This window comes from Perissodus microlepis, chromosome 15 (genome assembly GCF_051167445.1).
Source record: "Perissodus microlepis isolate ML-2025 ecotype Zambia chromosome 15, ASM5116744v1, whole genome shotgun sequence".
Lineage (NCBI taxonomy): Eukaryota > Metazoa > Chordata > Actinopteri > Cichliformes > Cichlidae > Perissodus > Perissodus microlepis.
This window is the reverse complement of record NC_140475.1, coordinates 34,448,929-34,466,708: the sequence shown is the minus strand read 5'-3', so window position 1 is coordinate 34,466,708 and position 17,780 is coordinate 34,448,929. Positions and strand designations below refer to the sequence as shown.

Sequence of the window (17,780 nt, the reverse complement as noted above, 5' to 3'; positions counted from 1 at the left end):
AGTGAAATCCCTGTAGTGGGTCAAATTTGGATGGCGTTATTTACACCATTTATTTATTTTTTAAAACAGAACCTGTACTTTTCCTCTGGCATCAAGATCGCACACCACAGATTGTCCACAGTGTGTTTGCGACACATTGACCACCTCTGTATACATGTTTTCATCACTTCAGATGGACATTACACATTTTCTCATTTCTTGGAGATAAATCCTTTACCTATGATAAACTTAATCTTAACCCAGAGTTAACCTTAAACAGAAGTATTCACCTTGAAATGTAATTATTTACCTTATAGGGACTTTCTTTTGCATAAACGAGGGAGTCGAGTTCCCACAGAATGACTATGTAAATAAATATGTCACCACACCATGACTAATACAAGTACACGCACACTATCGCCTCCACTCTTTTGTCTTTTCTGTCTCCTTCCACCAATGACACACAACTTCTTCTGTTTCTGTGTCACTATCTCTCCCTCCAGCTCTTTCCCCCCCTCTCTCTCTCTCTCTCACACACACACACACACCTCGATTCTCTGGTGGAGAAATGACTGTATCTCTGCTGCCAGGTGTGCTCTCAGTGGTGGCTGTGACCCCAGACTGAGATGTGCTCTCTGCTGCGCCACAGGGGATACAATGACAAAGCTGCTCCAAACATTTATTTTCTTATCCGTCCTCCATACTGCCGCGATTATCTTTGTCAGCTTGTATAGACAGGAGCGCTGTGCTCTTGACACGCTTTTCTTTTGCTTTCTAAACTTAAAACAGAAAGTTACAGCTATAGCCAAAAAGATGGGGAAATGAAGCTAAAAAATATATATAAGCGGCCACTTTTTCTTCTTTTTTAAAGCAAGTTTCTCTTTATTTATCAGTTGTGGGACCTGCAACTTTAACATGCTGGTTCACTATCACCACTCTCATTTTTGGTCCAAAGGAAGCAAATGTTTACAAAGAAAAGCTCTGAAAAACAGTGTAAATGTTGACACCAAAGTTGGGTTTAGTTTTAGTTGTAGCCTTGACTAAACATCATTTGGTGTTAGTCCATCACTTGACTAAAATATAAAGTATAAAAGTTTGTTTTGAGAGTTGCCCTGCATGGTTTACACACAGTCTTATTTTCATCATGGGAAATGTGTCCGTGTGTCTTTTGTTGCGTTTTCATAAGACACAGAAGTATGGGACCCCCCCACCAAAAAAAGAAAACCTAACAGTTGTACTTATTCCAGGGACAAATCTTCAAACCTTACTGCACAAGGAGATTACTTCTGATTGGATGACTTCCAAACTCATCCCACCTTTTTACACTGACTTCTGATTGGCTCTCGTCTCTGCAGAAAATTTTAATCTTGTCATGATCGTTTTTATCATCGTCTTGACTGGGGGGAAAAAGTTATTGTCGAAAACTATGATGAAAATTACTGGTTGACGAAAATAACACAGCAAACTGTCAGTGTTGTGTTAACAGCTTGTTTCAACTGGTCCGATTATGAAATCGTTATTGGAGATTTAAGAGCTTTCATAATGGTAGGGGTTTCAATACTATAAATAGGCAAGAAATTCAGGAACGTGCATTAAATGTTCTGCATGCTGAAACCGACTGGCTAATATGAAGCCACTTGAACAGCCCAATCTGTAATCATGCTCCCGGCAGAGTGGACCATAACAGACCACGCTGAAACTTCAATCATCGGTGAGTTCGATGAGTGCACTAAACAGCGCGCCACTTAAAAGATGATCATATTCAAATGGGTCGCAGCCCACTCCAAATTAGGAATGTTATCCTGAATGAAAATTAGAGGCACTTATTGCACAGAGTTAGTGAAGATACTACACCTTTATAGTTAACCCTGCACGGTAAACACTGGGCAGGTTGCCAGACAATGTTCACAAATTTATGCATGTATAACATCTATTTCCAAGCTAATAAGCTTAGATTTATACAAATATGATGCAAAACTTGTTATAAATGAAGCAATGTTTGTGACTGGAAACAAATTTACTGCTGTGCTTCTAAAACATCCTTATTTCCCCCAGGTAGGAGAAGTTAATGGAAAGCCCCACACTGTATAGATTTAGGAATCCATAAAAAGCAGCACTGCTCCAGGAGATCTTTTTCTACGCAACAGGTGTTTTCTTTACTACAGATTTGCCTACTTAATTATTCACAGGGCTCTCCCACCATTAAAAGGCACCCTATCTTATTCATTATTCAAGTGCCTTTTCACTGCGGTTGGAGGCACCTTCAATTATTCAACAACAATATAGAACCTAGCAAGGGGTTAATAGGGCTTTTGCCGGCAGTGAGTGGTAGGGGAGGTAAAAATGGTCAGCAGAGGATGTGTGTGGGGGGAGACTGGTGGGAAAGATTTATGATACAGGTCTACTGGTGAGGCGAGAGATTGTGGCACTGGAGGGAATAGAACTGTGAGACTGAGAGAGAGAGATTGAGGCGGAGGAAAGCCCCACTGCAAGTACCATCGTGAGACGTAGGCAGAACATGTGTTTGTACTTAGAAGAAGAAGGAGGAGGAGAAGAAGAAGTAGACAAAATGTCAATTTCAGTAAGTCGCTACATATATTTTTCATACTGCTAGTGAGGGATTCTTCCATACAAGTTTCATCAGAGTGTGTTAACCCATTATTTTTGTGTGATCACATGCTTGTTATGTCAGAAATAAGTTCAAAGTTCAATTTACTACTTTTGCTTTTTTCTTTTGCTTTTGAAAGCTTTTTCAGATTCATTTTCAAAGCATATTAAAGGTATAAAAAAATCAAAGTGTGTTGATAGGACTGACATAATATGTTACAATGTATAAAGTATAAAAAAGAGTTGTTTTTTTAAACTTGGAGGGGGGAAAACAGTCAATTCTTATTTTTATATAGTCGTACAATCCAACGTTTCAATAAAAGTCAGACAACTTGATAGCTGAAAACAAAGCCAGTCTCAGAGGCAGCACACTGTCTGGCCGGTCAGATACACAGAAGACCTTCACCACCACAAACACCTCTCTTGCAGCTGAATGAGTTCTCTCAAGATTCCTCCTTTACGTTTAAAATAGCTTGGCTTCCAACAACAAAAATGTTCTACTTTCAAACAAATGCCTGTCATGTGCCCTTCAGCTCTGGTTTGCTCTGTTGTCTCTGTTATCTCCTTCTTCGTGCCACTTCTCACCTACTTCTTTCCTACACAGCCAGGAAGTGAGAAAGGTGTTTTTGCCCAGGGCTCAGGTACTATATTTACCCGACAATATCGACACATGTAGGTTATTTAGTGCATGTGGACAAGATACAATACATGGATTCCTGGGCTTCAATTTAATACGGTGTCTTTCTGGGTTTAACATCGACCAAACAGTCTAATTGAAAATGTTTTATTTATTAATATGTTTTTTTTATATGAGCAGCAGAGTTAAATATTACTCATGTCGATATTCTACTATTTTTGAACACTTTTATAATGATAAATTTAAAAAAAAAACATACACACCATATAATAAAACAGATTTGTAAAACACCTTTTAAACATGCAAGTACTAGTAAGTACAGACCAATATTTAAAGTATATGTATAATCAAAGATAAAATAATAAAAGATAATATAACATATGAAAACAAAACTTTTTAACTGATTTTGTAGGAAAAAAAATAAGAACCACTATATTTAATTTTTACCTTTTGTGTCCATTTAAAAGGCAGGAAGGAAGGTGGGTCACTGGATCGTTTAGACGTTAAGCATGTGAATCACATGTTATGGAATTTACACCAAATGAGGGAATGGTTTTTAAAACAATGTCCCCGTCATTCCTGATTCTCCAGAGACTTGGACAATCAACGCAAAGCACACTGACGCTGTTATATCGGCATGCTGTGACCAAAGAGAGACTTTAAGCACGTTTTACAGAGATGGATCAAGAATAGTCCTAGAGTTAAAAAAAAAAAAAAATCAATCATCTTCACTGAGAAAAGTTTTGTAGTCTAATCCATGAAAAAAACTCACCGTTAGTGTTGTTAACGGTCGGTTTTGTCCCCCTTTTGTTACCCGTCGGCAGATTCCCATCCGGCCCCTTTGACCATTAACTCATTACATTAATCTGCACACTCCACGCTGTAATTGATCAAAAGCCATCATTTTACAATGTTATCGTTATCATCACTAATTGATTTGATGATCCATGGGTCCCATTAATAATGTAAAAGATGAGAGATTAAGAATTTAACTGTCCAGTGCCATTAATGTGATCAAGTTGTAATAAATGAGTGAGCCACATTTCATTTAATTTAATCAAGCCCGTTTTATGCGGTCCAGTTTCAGCCCATATATCCTGCCAGCACACAGAGAAGAAAAGCTGAAAGCTGAATGATGTGGAAACTTTTAAAATATCTTTTTGATAGGCTCGAGTTTCAGACCCCACCTCTGCCTATATAAAACATGATAATTATTCTGAGTGGGTTTTCATATATATATATATATATATATATATATATATATATATATATATATATATATATATATATATATATATATATATATACACATCATCAAGCAACCCTTCATCCAGGAAAAAATAGTCCTTCTAATAAAAGGGAGTATTTACAGCCACATTTCCTTTTACTTAGAAATCATTCTCAATAAAAACAGCAACTTGCCGAAGGGCTCCCCATCTTATCCTCTCTGTCACTCTTTCTCTCGGTAAGCAATGCAATTAGAAATGCTGCAGCTCCCCCTGTTGGCACGGATAAAGGGGGGAGCATTTTGGAGAGCAAAGTTTTCCAGCTTTATCAAACACTGTTTAGTGACGCAGCCAGGAAACCAGTCCTGACCAACATTTGACACGTCTTAAGTAGTAATCTCTATCTGTGATCTGTGCACAGCAGTTTGTCTTAAGTGGTACAGTTAACAGAGTGATGCTTGGTGCTGTGCATGCCATTAAGGCATTCATGGGTGTAATTAGGCATGCATAATCTTAAATGTCATCAATATCTGCTTCATTCTACTGTACATCTGAGCGTATTCACTTTTTCCTGTGGAGGAAAATTATATCAATTTAGCGAGATCAAACAGCAGCGGAAATCCTTCAGTCTCCAGCGTAATTACTGGTTTACGGAAACAAAAGAACCCTTTCTGCCTTAACGGTTGAGTCTCTTGAGATCGCTTAGTCCGGCTCTGCCTGTGACGCACATTCGAGATGTTCAGCCAGTTTCTTTCCTTGTGAAAATTGAAAAAGGTCGATGCCTCTCACTTGAGAGCTAAAGAGCAATTGACACAGTGTGAGTGGCTCTGTGTCTTTGGGCCTTCCTCCTGATTTTTTGGAAAGCCCAGATGAGTGCCGCTCTTATCTCAAGTTACATTCACAATGAAGCTCAAACTGTCCCAGTTCTTCACTCGCATGCGATCACGGGCTGAGATTTCCTAATCAGTATGAATAGGATAAAACACAGGAAATTGCTTTTATAAGATGAGATGCAGAGACATGCAACATGCAAATGAGCTTGAAAGAAAGGTTGCAACGTATTGCTCAAAAGCATTGTGCAACACTGGCGTGTCAGTGCCTAAAAGTGTGTTTAAATTAAGGATAATGAGGTGAAAAGAAAGAAAACCAGCCAACCTGAGCGTATCTTTTTGAAATGCTGCGGTTTAATCAAAATCTAAATCGCAAATATTCCACCGAAGGACGTTATAAGCAGCTGTGAGCACTCAAACACTTGTGTGTGTTCGCGCTGTATCTGTGAGGTCAGACGGAAATTCAAAAACACACAACAGCAGTTAGGAGTTACGAATGACTTATGCATGAGTTAAGCAGTGTGAACGCAGCTTAAAATAATCAGAACTGAATTGATTCCCTCCCTTTTTCCCCTCCCTTTGCTTTCCCTGGCTGCTGAAAAAGCAGATTGAAGTCCTTGATAGCGCCATGCGTCTGTCTGTCTGAACGTATATCTGTCAGCGAGCAGAGAGACGCAGGAATGGAAATACGTCTGCGTGGAGTGGAGGAGGGAGGGGGGGGAGGTGATGCGGCAGTAAGTAAAGTTGCCTCCAGGTGACAGTTTGAACAAACTCCCATGAAGCTCTCTGCCGAGAGAGTTGCATGCTGGGCCGCGCAGAAACAATGCACTAATTAAGGCAAGGCTCTCGACACTGGGTTCATTGCAAGTCCTTGGATCTCGGCTGGACGGTGGAATGAGCGGAGAGGGAGGGTGGATTTTTTTTCCTGACTAAATTCAGATCAAGGGAGCTGACACAATCTGGCTTCTAATGAATGGCTCCAATTATTTTAGTTGCAGGTTGTATCTGTTCTGACAGGAACAGTACACACACACACTTATGGCACCTATGTAACAATATATATGGCCCTATCAACAGTCAGATTTACATCTCAGTATATAAGCTATATGCTGCCTAACAAAAGGCATATGTTACAGTCTTTTCCACACTATACAAGCTATTATACCTCACTAAAACAAAGTCCCTATGCTTCTCTACAATGCTACATGCACATTACTAAATCGAGCAAATAAAGCCCTAGATTCAATGTGAGCCAACGGTGGGATGGCTTTGGAAAGGTAAATCTTAAGGCAGATTAAGCTTTTTTATGTGATGTAGGTGTGAAAAAATAACATAGGAAGCAGAGGAGAGGCAATGTGTAGATTTTTTTAAAGGAAAACATTAAAAGTCAATAAAGCTTTCCAGTGTAATATGTGAACCTATTTTAATATTGAATTCATCCCGTCAGTCACAAAAATTAATGTGGCGTAACTGTGCATGATATTCTACAAATTGACTGAAACAAGAAGCAGAGTCGGTGTAATTCAAACAGGCAGTTTGGCAATGGACAATGGCGTGGTCTGCTATGAAGCAGGAGGAAAGCTTTCAACATGTGAAATACACTTCTTCAGACTGCAGCAGCTACTCGCAGGTTTGTGGGCTGCAATAATCGGCTGAAGGAGTAGTGTTACAAACATTGGAAACAATGGCTAAACTTGCACTACAAGTCCTACAACAACAGTTGGTTGAGGAGTTCAGTTATCGCAGTTTTTACAAGTAGAATCAAATCAAATAAAAATCTGAGGTTACAAAACATATGTCAGCCTTGCACGCACCTGTCCGTCACGCAGCGCTGCGCGTTTGATGTCGGTGTGTTGAATCTGTGATTGCTGTTATTGTTACGATTTGCTTTGATTTAAACGTGCTGAGCTGTATCTTCATTTCTCTCTTAAGCAATGAATGAAACAAGATTCGCCAAAGTGAAGGAGATTGAGAAATATCACTCACAGCCTACGATTGATATACTATTTCTTTGAACCTTTCACATTTGGAATGACTTGCTTTTCTGAAAAACCTCAGGTGTTAACTGCATACTGTAACAACAGAGGTGAAAGACCCTGGCCTTGAAGCAGAAATGTTATTTTTACGCTGGTTACAGCTTTAACTGTTAGTTAAAGCCTCGAAGCAGCTGCTAGCAAGTGCAATACCAGGCAAACAGAGAATGTGGAAAACTCAATATCACTCCAGAAGCGCTTAAACAAATGCTAAAGCACAAGATCTCGTCATTAAGTGGGCTAATTAGAGCCGCTGTGATTTCTATATAAAAATAAACTTGTCTTTGCAGATTAAATCTCATCAGATTAAAGAAAATAAACTTGTCATGGTAAATCAAATCAAAAAGAAGGGCTGGAGAGAGATGAGCCTCTCCTCGCCACCTAATTGACACCCTTTTTTAAATAGCTTCCTTTTGTTCATGTGACCTTGGAAATTAGAATAGTGTAATTGCAGGTGTGAAATCCTTTCTACAAAAGCCGTCGTATTCTTTGAAATAAACAAGTCAGCTCTTCACACAAAGGAAGCTGGACTCTGAACAATAGCTTTTTCTGTTGTATTGTCATCCTTTTGTAAAGGAACAGCAAGACCATTTATAAAACTGTCATACTCCTCTTGCATTAATAACAAGCAGCATCGCTGTTAATCAAATGAACTCCTAACCGTAGTGATTGGTAAAAAGCTGCTGAAATGTCTGTGCAGTAGGTGAAGAAACCTAAATTGAAAGGTATTAAAATTGTATTTTGGCCTTCTTTTTATTCCAGTAGCATCCCCACCTTCAAACACACACACTTTTAATCCACGCTCTAAAACTCCTTCCATCGGCATTGTTTACTGACAGTTCATTTATGGCTTTCAAAATCATCTGTTTCAACTTGGCAGCGGCAGCTATGGAGCTCGGCGAAGACTGGGAAACAAACGCACGCTGTCTGCCTGTCTGTCTGCGTGTCTGTCTGTCTTGGACAGCGAGGTTCTGTTCAGCAATCTGCTTTGTGTGCTGATTTGTATCAGGCTGTTTTGTACGTGACAGAAGAAATGTGCAAACACGGCAGGTTTGTGTACGTGGCGATCTGTGTGTTTGTGTGTGTGTGTGTGTGTGTGTGTGTGCATATGTCCAGCAGATAGAGTTTTAGTTAAGCATTTTCAGATGTGCCGCTACAGCTGGCGACTGAAATAAGAATGGGGCTTTTATAGCCGGAAATAACTCAGCTTAGCTAACTAACAAAACTTGAGTAGCAGAGGGGGAACATAATTTTGTGGGCAGAAAGGGAGGTGTCACTCTTTATAATTTCATTTACTCTAAATAATTTGCCCCAGTCAATTAAGTTAAATGACCATGACAAACTCGGCCGTCCCGTATTAGAGAGAAACACATTTGATTATTGCCCACTTACTACATCCATTCACACTCTCGGCACAGGTAGGCAGAGCTATGGAGAAAAATGGTTCCCTCTGCTATTACTTGGAATACTGTTACTTAAAGCAATGATGTCGGCCATTACAGCAAATTAGAGAACTGGCAATAGTTGTACAATTGATGGGCTAAGTTTTCATTACAGTGCTGTAAAAGTATGTAAATATAGGAGCTAAAGAGTTATGCACTGTATACGCAGGATATTAGGCAAAGAGTAAAGTTATGGTGTTAGGTAGAATCCTGATTACGACAACTGCAATAGCTCGGAGAGACGAATCATTGTCTTCCACCAAGTTAAAAATTGACATTGTTGGGACTCAACATCCATTTCAACACAGTCATTCATATCAAAAGTGAGCAAAATGGATAATGTATTATAATGTGCTTTATAGTGGGGCACGTGTGGGCACAGTGTAGAGCAGGGGAGAGTTTTGCTTAAAATAAATGTAAGGAAAATATTTTTCGCTTAATAATATAAAGCATAAAAATAACCTTTTTTGCACCACGGACTGGCCTTTGAGGTGTCGCAGATAAATAGAACAAAATTAATGATATGACCAAGACAAAAACTGTGGTGTTGTGTAAATATAAAAATAAACGCGGATTCACAGTGTAATTGTGTAGCAGCGTCCTCCTAAAATGCTCTGCCCCTTGATGCACTCTGGTCGCTATGCATAAATATTTCTTTCAAAATAAGACACACAACTGCAACACGGGAAAAGACCTGGGAAACCGAGTTAATGATAAAAACCCTGAAAACTATACATTTCACACCTGAGCCTCAACTCTCGCGGCCCGGTACCAAACAACTCACGGACCAGTAACAGTCCGCGGCCAGGGGGTTGGGGACCCCTGGTATTTGACATAGGACATAGTTATAGGACATGTATTAGTTTCCATGAATGGTAATGGCACAATATGTCAGCTGGAGGGTAACCATTAAACCCTGGGTCGCTCTCCTATAGTTTGCCTTTTGTCCTCTCTCTGCTCTCTCTCCTTTTCCCCCTCACCCCCAACCAGGCATTGCAGAAGGCCGACCATCCCTGAGTCTGGTTCTGCTGGAGGTTTCTTCCTGTTAAAAAGGAGTTTTTCACTGTCACCAATTGCTTACTCAAACGGGGTCATTCTTTTTTTAATTGCATGGTTTTCACTTCGAGGTGGTGAACTGGGACTATATGATTAAAACTGAATTGAACTGAAGTTGTTAAAGACACACATCAAGATCTTTTTTCGCTCTATGAAGCTTAACTTAATAATCATCAGTCAATAAAGCAATCGTTAACCACCCAGAAAATTTATGTCCTGGGGATTTTTTTAGACTGACTACTGAACAAGAATTCCCCTTTACAGTGGAATTTAAACATACATATTCATGCACAAAACCTTTGACAGTCGGCTATCCAAAAAAGTTTTGTGGCTTAGAGTTTGTTTCCAACCTACGGGATTAATTTTGATTTCCCTCATTGCAAAACATGTTTGTGAGGCTGTGTATCTGTCCACTGGTGTTGAAAGACTCATCCGTAGGCAGCGAGGATGCTGAATAGTGATCAGAGCTCAAAGACTGCAAGTGCTGCAGAGAGGAATCTGTGACCTTTCCGACTTTTCTATATCAAAATTTTTAGGCGAGAGAGCAGCTGTCTCCTCTGATCTAAAAGCCCCAACATGAATAAGAAACGTTATCGTTCCCGAGTGTCACCAGATAGCTTTGTTGGGAGTGGTGTGTGGCTGGGTGGCGGCAGATTTGGCGGTGAGATGTATGTATTCCTTTATGCTTTTGCATTTCTTGTTTTTGTCTTCCCTAGACAAAACAACTGAAACGCCGTTTTCATCTCCACATATTCTTTGCATTACGGGTAAGACGATACACACTGCAAACTGCACGGGCGCTGTCATTCAAAACTAAATGAAACATTAAGCCAAGGGACTGCCTATAAGGCAGAAAAAGCAGACGGCATATGAAATGCTTCTGAGGCAACGGAGGGAGGGGAAAAGCACTCAAATGTTTTATATTGTAAGTGGTGCTATCTTCAATGGCCAAACAACTCAATCAGCAATCTGCTGGAACATTTAGAAAATGGGATTCTCCCTTAGTGATGACTGCAGGCATTCACTTCCACAGTGATAGAATGATATCAACCAATCCACTGCTTTTATTTACCTAGAGATCTCAAATTTAATATTACAGAATGTATTTCCACATCTGCCCGGCTAGTTTTTATCGGAGGTCAAAATGTTTCCAAAACTACAGTGCTGTCATTAGAAATCTATCATGGAAGAAACATTAAATGAAAACATCTTGGCTCTGCTGTGTTGGTATTGCAGCCTGTGCTGCCGAAGAGCCCACGGACTGTAAATGGGGTGCAGTGCGCTGTGGGAGCCGCTGCCATACAGACAGATTACTCTTGTCACTGCTGATCTACGTGGAACGGCTGGCCATTACCGAAATGATCTCAGGCCGCATACAAATGCACGTTATATAAGCGCAGCGCAGGTGGACAATCGGCTTGAGATAGATATTTGATGGAGACAAGTGGTGTGTATTGTAGGCTGCACGGTGAAAGATAGATGGCAACACGGGCCATGGTAAAGTGCTTGTACACATGCACGCACACTCACAGGCCGAGACACATGGGAGACTCACACATGTGCACACATATGGAGTCCCAAAGCAGATAAAGCCGTCACTGGAATTAATATCTGTGTTCTGTAGTGCTTTGGGCCAAAGCCCTCACCGTAAACACATCACTCACAGTGCAGCCAAACAGCCAAGGGATCAGACCAAGGGCTGGGAAGGACGGGAAACTTTAAGTGTGGGGGTACCTTGCAGCTGAGCAGCAATAAAACAGTAGGAAAGTAAACACAAGGAAAGAAAAAGGAAATGTTCAAGTATATGTTCCCTTTTTCTTTTTGGTAGGAGACTTTTTTTTTAAAGACACTGAACGTTTACTGAACATCAGTAGTGCAATACTTGACACGAAACAGCCTAAAATCAGCTAATAATGTGTGTTTTTTTATAGTTAAAAATCTTTTAAAGAAATATTTTTGCATTTTTATTTCTAACAATCGCCTCAATCTACTCATAAGTGTTGTTTGTGTGGCCAAAGCCTGACTACTCCTCTCAGCTCCAGCCTTCTCCAAAGCATCAGTGTGTGATCCTTTTTGAAAAAAAAAAAAAAAACTATTAACAACAAAGTAATGAAATCAAAGATCAATCAAAGCAATCACTGGGATAAATAAATAATAATAATAATAAAACTCTTAGAAATTAAATTGTACAAAAAGAAAATAATTAAATATGAATCATAAATCAAATCGCTATCCCCAAAAACAGATGGAATAAAGTTCTTTTGTCTTTTAAAACTTTACAGACAGAATCTGAAGTTGAAAGTAAAACACTTTTACTCTGATAAGCAATTTCACTGATGATAAAAATAAGACCTTCTGTACTTTTTGTAATAAGAGTCTCCCAGATTAATAAAGAAATTTGAGTTCAAAAGTTCCTTTCATAATAGGAAAAGAAGTCAAGAGGAACATCCAGTTTAAAATTGTGAATTCATTCATTTCACGGCTAGAAAAATGTGTTAAATTCAGTTTGTTTGTTTTTTTTGTTTGTTTCCAATGGTGAGAAAAAAAGATCATATATATATGTTGATATGTATTAATGCAAAAATCTTTCCCCCAGGTCTTAGGATTAATCCTGTGTGAGGTACATTTCATAACAGCACTTTAATGAGGTCTTAATAGCACATTCCCCTGTGTTAGTTATAAATTTCACAAGCCACAGATGCACAAAACCACAGATGAAAACAGCCATCTAGAAAATGTACAACCAATTTATATATATATGAATGTGTGTGTGTAATTTTACACGATTATATTATGTAAGAAAAATTTACAAATCCACTAAAGGTTACTAAAAGCTATAGCCTGCAAAAGATTCTACGCATCTTATTTTTTCCCTTTTTTCCTAAACAATAATTATTTAAAAAGTGTAGAATATCAACAAGCCCATTTCTTTCCATGACAATGAAATAAGTGTTGTTGCACCAATCTCTGAAACTTTACTATAGCTAACGTGTCTGGCTTGAGAGGCTTTTACTCTTCTTCATACAGCTAAGCTTCTTTTAAATATCCACGTTAGATTAAGCCTCCTTTGTTCGGTTGAAGACTGTTTCCTTGAGTACAACACATCTGAAAGATCTGTATCCGAACAGAAAGGAGCTGTTATCATGCTGAGCCGATAAGAAAACACAAATGTAGAAATATTTGATCACATGTCTTCAAAGAGAGGCCAAAGAGTTTTTTCTGCTTTTTTTGCCTGTTCATATCTTCAACTACAAAGTCAAAGACTGGGAAAATGTAAGAAACTAGGATACTTAACTAAAACTCAAATTAATCTCAATTACTTCCTGTAGATTGTGCCGAACAGTTAATGGTCAGTAGGCTGGCAAAGACGGCCGACGTGGGAGGAGAGGTGGAAAGGGAAGCAGCACAGAAGAATCGGGCGAGACCACAGAAGTGGGGAGAGCTTTGGAAAGCTAGAGCAGCCTCTGTCAGTAACACAGGCCCCAGCCATGACTGAGTGGGAAGTGCTGATGGACCAGAGCAGGCTCCTGTTATCAAGAACAAAGGCCAGAGAGGGGACAAGCTTAGACAGCCAGGCGATGAGTGAACCTCCGCTAGAATTAAATAAATAAAGAAAGTGAGGGAATAAAGAAAGCAGCAAAAAGGAAGAGGCGGCTGCTTGCAATCCAACATCAAACAGAATCTAGACTGAGGAGACCTGTTGTGTTGTGTGAGGGAGAGAGAGGAATAAGAATGAAGGAGAGGCTATGAAAGCCAGGGAGATATTTGAGATGGAAAATATCAGTTTTTTAATAGGACACACTAAGACCAGACAAGGGTAAATGTCGATACAGCAGAACAGAGACAATTGTTGTTGTTATTGAACTTGGCATAGCTGTTTTCTTGGTCCAAGCTCAGCTTTTGGCAGCAGAAAGCAATATGCTTCCTACATCAACTCTAGAGCTATACGTGCATATGTCCCCATCCCCCGGGCCACGGACCGATACCGGTCTGTGAGTCGTTTGGTACCAGGCCGCGAGAGTTGAGGCTCGGGTGTGAAATTCATGGTTTTCAGGGTTTGTAGCGTTATTTTTTTTAATCGTTCTTATCGTTAACTCGGTTTCCCTGGGTTTTTTCCCGTGTGTTATGAATAAATCTTCTTTTTTTGTTTTATACTGGTTTTATTTTGTTGTATTTATCCGCGACACCTTAAAGGCCGGTCTGTGAAAATATTGTCGGACATAAACCGGTCCGTGGTGCAAAAAAGGTTGGGGACCGCTGCCTTGGGGATGAACAGTAGCGTTGCTTTGCGTGAAGAAAGTCAATAACTCAGTAGCAAGGTTTCCCAGGAGGGAGAGATGGGAGGACACCCTGCGAGGGAAAGTTGTGACAGAGAGGAAAAAATGTCCGTATTAGGAAATGTTTAACAAGTCTGCATCTCAAACAACACTAATTTGTGCACATTTTCATGAATATGAGGGGAAAAATGTCAACCTGCTCGTCATCCAAGAAAAGCGTGAAGCAAGTGTAAAACATTCTCCGCACATGCCGACAGTAACAGATGGATACGAAACAATACACAACATAAACAATACCTGTGAAGATGTGACAGTTGAAAGCAAAAGCTATTAAATGTTGGACCACACCTGAAGATAAGCTAAAGACTGTGTACTGTGTTCTGCCATCTGGCGCAGATTTTAGTATTTGGCTGTCAGGAGGAAGTGTGTTTACTCTTTGTATGCCTTACAAATGAGTAAAAAAAATACACAATACAAAACACTGAATGATTGGTCACCAAAGACTAGAAATTCTGGTAGCAGGCCACCTGTTAAATTCTACCAAATGCCCAAATTTGCATGTTCAAGAACAAAACAACATGGTTTGCAATTTAATGACCTTTGCCTGAAAAACTAAGCAAAAACAAAAAGTAGATAGATGGATAGATTTAGTTAAAACTGTATATTTTAGCCAACCAATATGTTAGAGGACAAATGGTAGCACTGCATTTAAAGATTAGATTCTTTACACATCACACACAGGATTTTATCTGTCAATTACCTGAAGAAGTCGGAACAGATCCATCGAAGTAATCCAAAACTAAAATAGATGGGTTGCTACTAAACAGCAGTTTTTGTTTTAGAATTTTCTGTACTAAGGACACATTTTGTTCTAGTAACAAAATGTTATGTCTCAGTGCTAACTGAGTACCAACTGTTTGCAAGGCTAACAAATCAGCTTTGAGGATGTACTGTAGAAGTGTTGAATTTGTGTGCGGCTGGTAAAATCAACAAAGCCAGTCTACAGAAATTAAAGCATCTGCACAAGCAGTGCCAGCATATGGGGAAGTGTCATGTGTGGGCTGATGACTGACTCAGGGATGCACAGCCGTTGTTAAGAAAACAAAGTGGAGAAGTGGAGAGGGAGAGGGAAGCGCGAGTTAATTATACACAGGAACAGTTTGAAAGAGAAACAAAGAATTGCATTCAGTTTGGGAATTGGTTTTAAACCAGATTTCTTGTCAAGCACTGAAATATCTTCAGGTGTTCACTAAATATTTTTAGCCCTGACCAGCTTTTTAGCTTATCGTCTGGAAAATCTGAATTGGAACGAAAAAGTGTCAGGGGTCATGCTATTCTTTCCACTATCACCAGGGCGGCGACTGTGTTCCTGTGATTCCTGTCCTCTGCCCACCTGCATCTCATCAGCTGTTGATGAGGCCCTATGGGATTTAAGGCACGGTTGGAGTACTGTTCCTCGCTGGAGCGTTAACCCACCTGTGTTAGTGTGTCTGGCTCTTTACCTGTGAATTTCCTGTGCTTCCCCCTTTGCTGTATTGACACCTGTTTCTCTGTCTCTTCATTTAGACTTCCCGTGTTCCCTGGACCCGACTTGAATGAGTGTGAGTAAGTGTGGTCACGGTGTTGGAGTGAGCAGATAAAGGCGAAGAAGAATTTGAGTGCCCCAACCTTTCCCATCATTGTATATATGTACATTATTTCACTGGTGTGTAAATAAACCCCTGTTTGACTGCACTATTGGAGTCCTGCTTGTGAGTTCAGCCTCAGCATTCCTGACAAAAAGTATGCGAGACGCTAAATTTCAGTTCATGCAGGTTCACACAACCTACCCATTCACCAGAAGCTCTTGTTAGACACACACCTGTAACCTTGCTGGCTTCATTAAACTGTTAAAGTGACAGCATGCACTCATTTTGGCATTTGAGTATATTATAACCCAGCGGTCCCCAACCTTTTTTGTGCCACAGACCGATTTATGTCCAACAATATTATCAAAAACCGGCCTTTAAGGTGTTACGGAAAAATACAACAAAATAAAACCAGTACTGGTACAGGAAACAACCCAGGGAAACCGAGTTAACGATAAAAATCCTGAAAACCATAAATTTCATACCCAAGCCTCAACTGTCGCGGCCCGGTATCTAACGACTCCACGACCGGTACCAGTCCGTGGCCCAGGGGTTGGGGACCGCTGTATAATTCACTCACACAATTATGCCCTGTCCCATTTTCAGCATTTATGTTAGAAACTCAGCAGCCAGACTTCTAACCCATTCAAAGAGACAAAATCACATCTCTGCAGCTACCCACTTTAAAGGTTTATTAATTACTTTTAAACCCTTAAACTGGCTGGGTTCTACCTACATTATAGACTTAGTCACATGTTATGAAAAGAGCCACTGTTTGCAGTCCTCAGGTCAAACCTCAGGTCCTACCTGTTTCTATAGCCCGCCTCACGCCAAAAGGAAATCAGTTTTCCACAGCTGCAAAACTCCTTACAAGGAAAATTAATGTAGGAAAACTCAGTATCTATGGTTTAAATCATTCTGCTTTTGTTTATATAGTAAAATACTTCTCATTCCCTCAATGTTATTTCTTTATTTTTGCACTTATGTAGTTCACTGTAAGTGTATTCACAATGTTTATCCAGGTTTTACATCATGTTATTTTACCATTGGGTATTTTCATGATTTTTTAAATGTGATCTTTTCATTGTGTTCTCTAAAGCACATTGTAACTATGTTTTGAAGACTGCTATACAAATAAAGGTTTATAGTTATTATGATTGCATCTCCAGGTGGGGCGTCATTTATTGAAATGAAGTCATCACTGTTGTGCCACATAGCAGACTGCAGTACACAGATGTGTTGGAGATGTTTTGGGTCCAATGTTGTAAAACTCAACCCAACTCAATCCAACTATAATCACATTTATTACTGGTAATTATTGTTAATCTGACGTGCGAACACATCACTGTAGTTAAGAATTTACCGTGTTCGGTAAAATCATAAATACAACAAAATCAGGAAAACACAAATAATTTATTAGTATTTAAAGCTAAAAAAATATATTAAATTCACTGACCTGAATGTAGAAATACTCGACTTCACTGAGAAGTTAGAAATTAATCAAGAACATTCAACCATTAAAAGTTTTTTTTCCCTGTTCAGGAATGCAATAACTGTAATTTGGCAATAAAAAACAAACAAAAAAACAACAGTCTGTGCATACTGATGGATTAACCATCACAAAAACAACAAAAAAGATTTTAGTAATTACCGACACTGTTAGTTTTGGGCAGCGGTGGCATAAATCTTACACTGGGTGCTGGTTTCTTACATTTGTTAAGCACCGTACCTGCAAAGCGTCGTGCAGTTTTGGTATCAGTGTGCACCTTTGGCCTCTAATGGCATGCAAATCGTTTCTTTTTTGTTTTCAGTGATGTTTATGGAGCAAAGCTGGAGAGAAATGGTGGAAAAAACCTGATGTTCCGACTTTGCTCTGTGTCCTGTTAACCTGGCACGGGGAGCATGACAGGCCAAGCGTCTCACAGTTGGCAACCCAGTTGGTTTATTTTTTCTCGACAGCTGTTTCCAAATTAATCCTATTTTTTTAATGAGATAAGCAACTCACAAATATGCAGCAGAGAAATGCAGAGACAAAAGGAATCATACGGTAATCGTGCATGTGCCT

General features: G+C 39.6%; 1 long non-coding RNA gene across 1 annotated transcript; it reads left to right on the top strand.

Moving 5' to 3' along the window:
• The first annotated feature begins 2,366 nt into the window (after positions 1-2,366).
• LOC146372550 (uncharacterized) lies at positions 2,367-16,836 on the top strand. The gene is made up of 3 exons (XR_014802813.1): positions 2,367-2,560; positions 15,441-15,567; positions 15,654-16,836. It is a non-coding gene; the product is annotated as an uncharacterized LOC146372550 (long non-coding RNA).
• The last annotated feature ends 944 nt before the right edge of the window (positions 16,837-17,780 follow it).